We start from the raw sequence: 7316 nt of genomic DNA on the forward strand, positions 1-7316 counted from the left end.
GGTGGTCCTTCAGCAAATCTTCCTCTCGTTCCCAGGTGGCTTCATCCTCTGTGTGGTGACTCCACTGAACTTTGCAAAACTTGATAACCTTGCTACGGGTGACTCGACTGGCATATTCTAGAATCTTGACTGGTTTCTCCTCATAGGTCAAATCACTGTCCAACTGAATTGCTTCCAGCGGCACTGTATCTCTCAGCGGTATGTCAGCCATCTCTGCATGGCACTTCTTCAACTGGGAAACTGGAACACGTTGTGAACTCCTGATAATCCTTCAGGCAACTCCAACTTATAGGCTGCTTCTCCCATACGCTCCAAAACTTTGTATGGGCCTACAAAACGTGGCGCTAATTTTCCCTTAACTCCAAAGCGCTTTACTCCTCGAAGTGGTGATACTCGAATATAAACTCGATCTCCAACTTCGTAAACTGTCTCCTTGTGTTTAGAATCTGCATAGCTCTTCTTCCTGGACTGGGCTACCTTGAGCCTATCGCGAATCAATTTCACTTTCTGTTTAGACTCTTTAATAAGGTCCGGTCCAAACAGCTGACGGTCTCCAGCTTCATCCCACGACAATGGGGTCCTGCACCTACTTCCGTATAAGGCTTCGAAAGGGGCCATCTTCAAACTGGATTGATAACTGTTGTTGTAAGAGAACTCTGCATATGGAAAATTCTCATCCCAACTAGATCCGTAATCTAGCGCACAAGCTCTTAGCATATCCTCCAAAATCTGATTGACTCTCTCGGTCTGTCCATCTGTCTGCGGATGGAAAGCTGTACTAAACTCCAGTCTGGTACCCAAAGTTTCATGCAACTGATTCCAGAACTTTGAGGTGAATTGGGTTCCTCTATCTGATACAATGCTCCTTGGAACTCCATGCAGACATACGATTCTGGTCATGTATATCTTTGCCAACTTTGCATTGGTATAGGTAGTCTTCACTGGAATGAAATGAGATACCTTTGTCAAACGATCGACTACAACCCATATTGAGTCATAGCCTGAACGAGTTCTGGGTAAACCCATAATAAAATCCATGCCTAACTTATCCCACTTCCATTCGGGTATCGGCAATGGCTGTAGCAATCCTGCTGGCTTCTGATACTCTGCCTTTACTCTCTGGCATATATCACAAACTGCTACATATTCCGCAATATCCTTCTTCATTCCGGTCCACCAGAAAGTATCCTTCAAATCCAAATACATCTTGGTATTTCCTGGGCGAATCGAATATGGTGAATCATGGGCCTCTTGCAGAATCAACTTCCTGATCTCCAAATCATTAGGCACATAGACACGGTCTTCAAACCATAAGGTATCGTGCTCATCGTCACGAAATCCCTTAGCTTTTCCTTTGCTCATTTTCTCCTTAATAGAAGCGATCTCTTTGTCAATCTTCTGGGCTTCTCTGATCTTGTCCATCAACGTAGACTGAATCTCCAATGCTGCTACATAGCCTCTCGGAACTATCTCCAAACATAGCTCACGAAGATTCTCAGTTAACTCCCTTGGTAAATCTCCCGTCATTAAGGTGTTGACATGACTTTTACGGCTCAACGTGTCAGCTACTATGTTAGATCATAATCCTTGATGAGCTCCAACCATGTCCTTTGCCTGAGGTTCAACTCCTTCTGCGTGAAAATATACTTCAAACTCTTGTGATCCGTGTACACCTCACAATGGTTTCCAATGAGAAAATGTCTCTAGGTTTTCAATGCATGCACTACGGCTGCTAACTCCAAATCATGGGTAGCATAATTTAACTCATCAGGCTTAAGCTGTCGTGAGGCATAGGAAACAACTCTTCCTTCCTGCATAAGCACTGCTCCAAGTCCTCGACGTGAAGCGTTGCAATACACCTCATAATCCTTGGTCCGATCTGGCAAAATCAACACAGGTGATGTAACCAAACGTTTCTTCAACTCCTGGAAGCTGGCCTCACATTCCTCAGTCCATATGAACTTGGTATCCTTTTTCAACAACTCCGTCATAGGCTTTGCAATTTTCGAGAAATTCTCAATGAATCTCCGGTAGTATCCTGGGAGTCCAAGAAAACTCCGGATCTCTCCAACTGTTGTTGGGGCCTCCCAATTGGTCACGGTATCAACTTTAGTGGGATCTACTGCTATACCTTCTCCTGATATAACGTGTCCGAGAAATCCAACTTCCTTCAAACAAAACCCACATTTGCTAAACTTGGCATATAATTGATGTTCTCTGAGCTTTCCAAGAACCAAACACAAATGCTCCTTATGCTCCTCTTCATTCTTCGAGTAAACCAGGATATCATCAATGAACACTACGACGAATTTATCTAGAAACTCCATAAACACCTTGTTCATCATGTTCATAAAATATGCAGGTGCGTTAGTCAGACCAAATGACATAACGGTATACTCGTACAGCCCATACCTAGTGGTAAATGCCGTCTTAGGTATATCATGTTCTCGAATCTTCAACTGGTGGTATCCTGATCATAGATCGATCTTGGAAAATACCTTAGCTCCTTGCAATCGATCAAACAGATCATTGATCATCGGTAGTGGGTACTTGTTCTTGATTGTACTTCATTCAACCCTCGATAATCAACAACCATCCTTAACGATCCATCCTTCTTCTCCACTAGAAGTACTGGCGATCCCCAAGGTGAAGAACTTGGGCGAATATATCCCTTATCCAGTAACTTCTTAATCTGCTTCTTTATCTCCACCAAATCCTTTGCGGGCATCCTATATGGTCTCTTCGATATTGGCCCTGTTCCTAGCAAAATCTCAATCAAAAACTCAATATCTCTATCCAGTGGCATGCCTGGCAATTCTTCTGGAAATACATCCGGGATATCCTTCACCACTGGTACTTCCTCCTGCACAACTCATGTTAAACAATTTACTTGAGTCCTCTTTGGCACATGCCGGGATACATACTTGATCCTTCTTCCTTCTGGCATTGTAAGAAAAATTGACTTACTGGCACATTCAATATTCCCTTCATACTTTGATAACCAATCCATGCCTAATATCACATCCAATCCTTGAGATTCCAACACTATTAGGTCTGAGGGAAATACGTAGTTACCAATCCTTAATGGTAACTGATCACACCATAGGCTGGCCATATACTCCGCTCCTGGTGAGCTTACTAACATTGGTGTTCTAAGGGCTTGGGTTGGTAGTTTATACTTATCCACAAATCCCCTTGATATGTATGAATGCGATGCACCAGTATCAAAAAGAACGAGTGCAGTAAATGACTTAACCAAAAACTTACCGATTACTGCATCCGGCTGCTCTTCAACCTCCTCCACGTTAACGTGGTTCATCTGTCCCCTGTTGAAAGGGTTCGGCTTCTTCCCAGGGCTTCCATTGCCATTTCCATTTTGGGCTTCAGGACATTCGTTGGCATAATGTCCGGTCTTCTGGCACTTAAAGCAAGCGACTTGACTCAGGTCTCTCTTGGCTGGGGTTGATGGGTTGGTGCGATTCTGGCCATTACTTCCTCCATTCCCATTACCATTCTTAGTGCCATTATGATTGTGCGAGCTAGCTCCTCCATGGGTATGCTAAAAATGTCCTCCCAGTCTAGGGGTAAAATGTGGCTTCTACTGAGCTCCTGAATTGTACTTTCCTTGTCCATACTTCCTCTTTCGATTCTCAATCTGCTGCTGCTTCCCTTCAATCATGAGAGCATGATCTACCAACTCCTGGTAGTTGTTGAAGGTTGCTACCATCAACTGCATGCTCAACTCATCATTCAGTCCTTCCAAAAACTTCTCCTGCTTACCTGCATCCCTAGCTACGTCATCTGGGGCATAACGTGCTAGCTTACTAAAGTCCTCCACATACTGGCCAACTGTCCGTCCTCCTTGGCGCAAGTTGCGAAGCTCTCATTTCTTCATGGCCATAGCTCCTGCTGAAACATGGGCAGTATGAAAAGCCTGCTAAAACTGGTCCCACGTGACAGTGTCGATAGGGAAAGTGGCTGTGAAATTCTCCCACCATGATGTTGCGGGTCCTTCAAGCTGATGTGCGGCAAACTTCACCTTTTATGCATCTGTGCATCCTGCCGTGGTCAACTCCCTTGCTGTCTTGCGGAGCCAATCATCTGCTACTATCGGCTTGGTGCTACTGGAAAACACCGGCGGATTCAGCCTAAGAAAACGGGCTAAGTGATCAACAGGTGGTGGTGGTGGTGGGTTGTTGTTGTTGTTCCCCTGATTCTGATTCTGGACTAGCAACTGCATCAATGTGTTCTGCTGCTGGATCAACTGGGTGAGCTCCGGTGGGAAGGTAAATCCGGGGTCACGTCTCGGAGGCATCTGAGGGTTTAGAAAAGATGAGATTTAAGAATAGAGGGGTCTAAAGAGAAAACACTACCCATATGCACATGAGACAAAAGCAAACGATTCACTTCATTCAATCAATCAAACAAGGGCATACAATCGATCTAACTATCGCAAAAGTGCTCGGACTACTATATTTACATAGGGGACTACTACTACTGATGGGGTGGTCTACTAGAAATATTCTTCGTTTGCAGACTCCATGATATCTGCTCCAGCTTCATCAACATAGTCATCATCACTATCATCTGGATCCGAGTCAGTGTCGTTGATGATGATGTAGTCTTCCGGGCGAATCTCCTTGGGTTCTTCGTCTTCTTCTACTGGTGTAGGGCCTCCCATAAATATTCCAATCTTCTTGATCAGATCGTCATTCTTCTCCACTAATACTTCAATTTCCTCTCCATAATCTTCACGTGTAGCCTTGAGTTCTTCCTCCAGTTCCTTGATTCTTGTCCTCGCCTTCTTCAGATCTATCATGTCGGCGCACATCTGGTTCTCCTGACGTTGAATGTGTTGGTTTAACTCCTGGATAAAAGCTGCGACTGATCTATCCTTCCTGGTGCTGATCATCTCCCAGTGCTCATCTCGGCGCCCACAAATCTGGTAGATAGTATCCTTGAGATCATTGCGGTAAACTTCTCCAAAGCGTCCCATGGCGATGTGAGCTGCCATGCTCTTTCCTAGACTCCAGGTTGGTGTATCAAAAGAAAACTCTATGGGCTCAGTGAGTGGCATGAACGTCCTTCCTGGAACTTGAACTTGAATCATCCAATGCTCTTCTTCAGGTAGAGTGGCGTTGTAGGTTCCGGTGAAGCTTGGTACTCCTATGTTCAGGTATCTAGTGACTTCCTTCAAGTGACGTCCAAAGGGTGTATCTTCATCCGGTTGCGTGAACTTGTTCCTTGCATCCGCCATCCTAAAAGAGTAAAAAGATGAGAAGTCAGAATGAGAAGAGAGTGAGTAGTGATCTAGGTCTTTGCTTAGTGGTCGTGTCCTACAGTCAGCGTGTGCTCTGATACCATCTTGTAGCGACCAGACCTCAAACGGTCCAATCTCTGGGCTCAGGTGTCATCCCTGGATCAGTAATGCTGACACCACACATACTTGAAGGATTTATAATAGAGTAGCAATCACACACTTATTACATCGTAAGTCTCAAAAGAGAACTTATTACAATAATAATGGCTTAAGGCCATCTAACAACAATAACAGCGGAAGGCTTGGAAGATAAGTGAGTCCATCAACTCCAACGGCATCACTGAGTATAGAATCACGACCTAAAAGCACCTTAATCATCGTCTGAAAAGTCTGCAACATTAACGTTGCAGCCCGAAAATGGGTCAGCACATGGAATATGCTGGCAATGTAACACATAGAGAGTAATGGAATGAAATAGGTTAATCTATATGCATATATGGCTAGTGGAAAGCTCTATGGTTACAGTTTTGCGTAAAGCCAATTTTTCCCTACTGCAAAGGAATAAATTTTATTTAACTATCATGATAGTTGTTAAACATTGAGAATGGTTGACAGCATTCTCAATCCCAATTAAGCATCATTAATAAACAAAACCCAACAAAATTAATTTTAGAGTAACATGTTGAGATTCACATGATAATCCAGGTACTAGATACTCAAGATGTCCATAACCGGGGACACGACTAACCATGATTAGTTTATACACTCTGCAGAGGTTTGCACACTTTTCCCCACAAGACCCGATCTCCTCCGTTGGATTTCTCGCACTACATGATGTTTGAGAAAGTGATGACCGGGACATAGTCTTTCAGAAGCGCTAGCACCTTACGAACGGGTAGACCGTACCAACCTACATCCCCTACATCTACTAGTCTACCACTTTACGAGTTCGCACGACTTAGTCAACTATGCGAGCGCCCATAGTAGCTTGTGGCTGCACACGGAAGTTTCTAGCATGAATAATCTCATGATCCCTTTGAGCCTGGGTGGCGGTCCAAAAGAAAACAGGCAATCGCTGGAATACCCAGGTGCCTCAATCCACCCAGATGTGTGTTTAGGTTGCCACCTTAAATAAACCATTAATTAACAATCTCACATCTGTCATGGATACACTCACCCAATCCACGTCTACTAGCATAGCATGGCATAATAAGCAAACGTAAAAGTAACTCCCAAAGGTTTGATAATAAATAGGTAATAGGTTCTACCTCGACTACTCCCCAACCCCACAATTTAATTAGATCCTAATTATGCAATGTGTGAGGATTGATCTAATGCAATAAAACTGGGTAGTAGGAGGTATGATCAAAGTGTTACTTGCCTTGCTGATGATCTGGGAAACCTAGCGATTCGAAGCAGCAAGCGGCGCACTCCGGGTACTCTATCGCAAACAAACAAGCATACAATAAGTACTCAACTAAAACACAGGTAAAACTCGAATAAGAGATCTAACCAGAAAGTTCAACTTAAGAACTCCGGTTGGAAAAAAGAATCAAAACGAATGAAGCAACGAAAAACAAACGGCAAAAGAAACAAGCTTCATTTACTATTCTAGATCTAGGGCAACTTTTACAGTGGCAAAAACTTGTTTGAGTTGGTTAAACAGAAAGAGGCTTTCGAGACGAAACTCCAGGCGCTTGAATCGCCTGATTCCGGTAAACCAACGAAAAGTTAAACTAAAACGAACATCGGATCAGAGATCGTAGTAAGAAAAACCGCGGATTTAATCTAAGAAAAAGAAAAACGACGAAAACAAACAGGAACTAAACGAAAAACGCGTTCATTAAAACGAACGGATGAGCGGGCGCTCGCTAAATAAATAAACCGGAGAAAAACCGATCTATTAAAAAAATGAAAACTAGGGTTTTCAAAAAAAACCGAAATGGCTTTTTCTCAAAAACCGACCGGCGGCTACCTCGGCGGCGGCGCTCCGGCGAGGCTCCGACAGGGCGGCGGGTGGCGCGAGGTGGCGGGGCGGCGGCTCCGGGCGGCGTGC

Source organism: Triticum dicoccoides, chromosome 6A, assembly GCF_002162155.2.
Source record: "Triticum dicoccoides isolate Atlit2015 ecotype Zavitan chromosome 6A, WEW_v2.0, whole genome shotgun sequence".
Classification (NCBI taxonomy): domain Eukaryota; kingdom Viridiplantae; phylum Streptophyta; class Magnoliopsida; order Poales; family Poaceae; genus Triticum; species Triticum dicoccoides.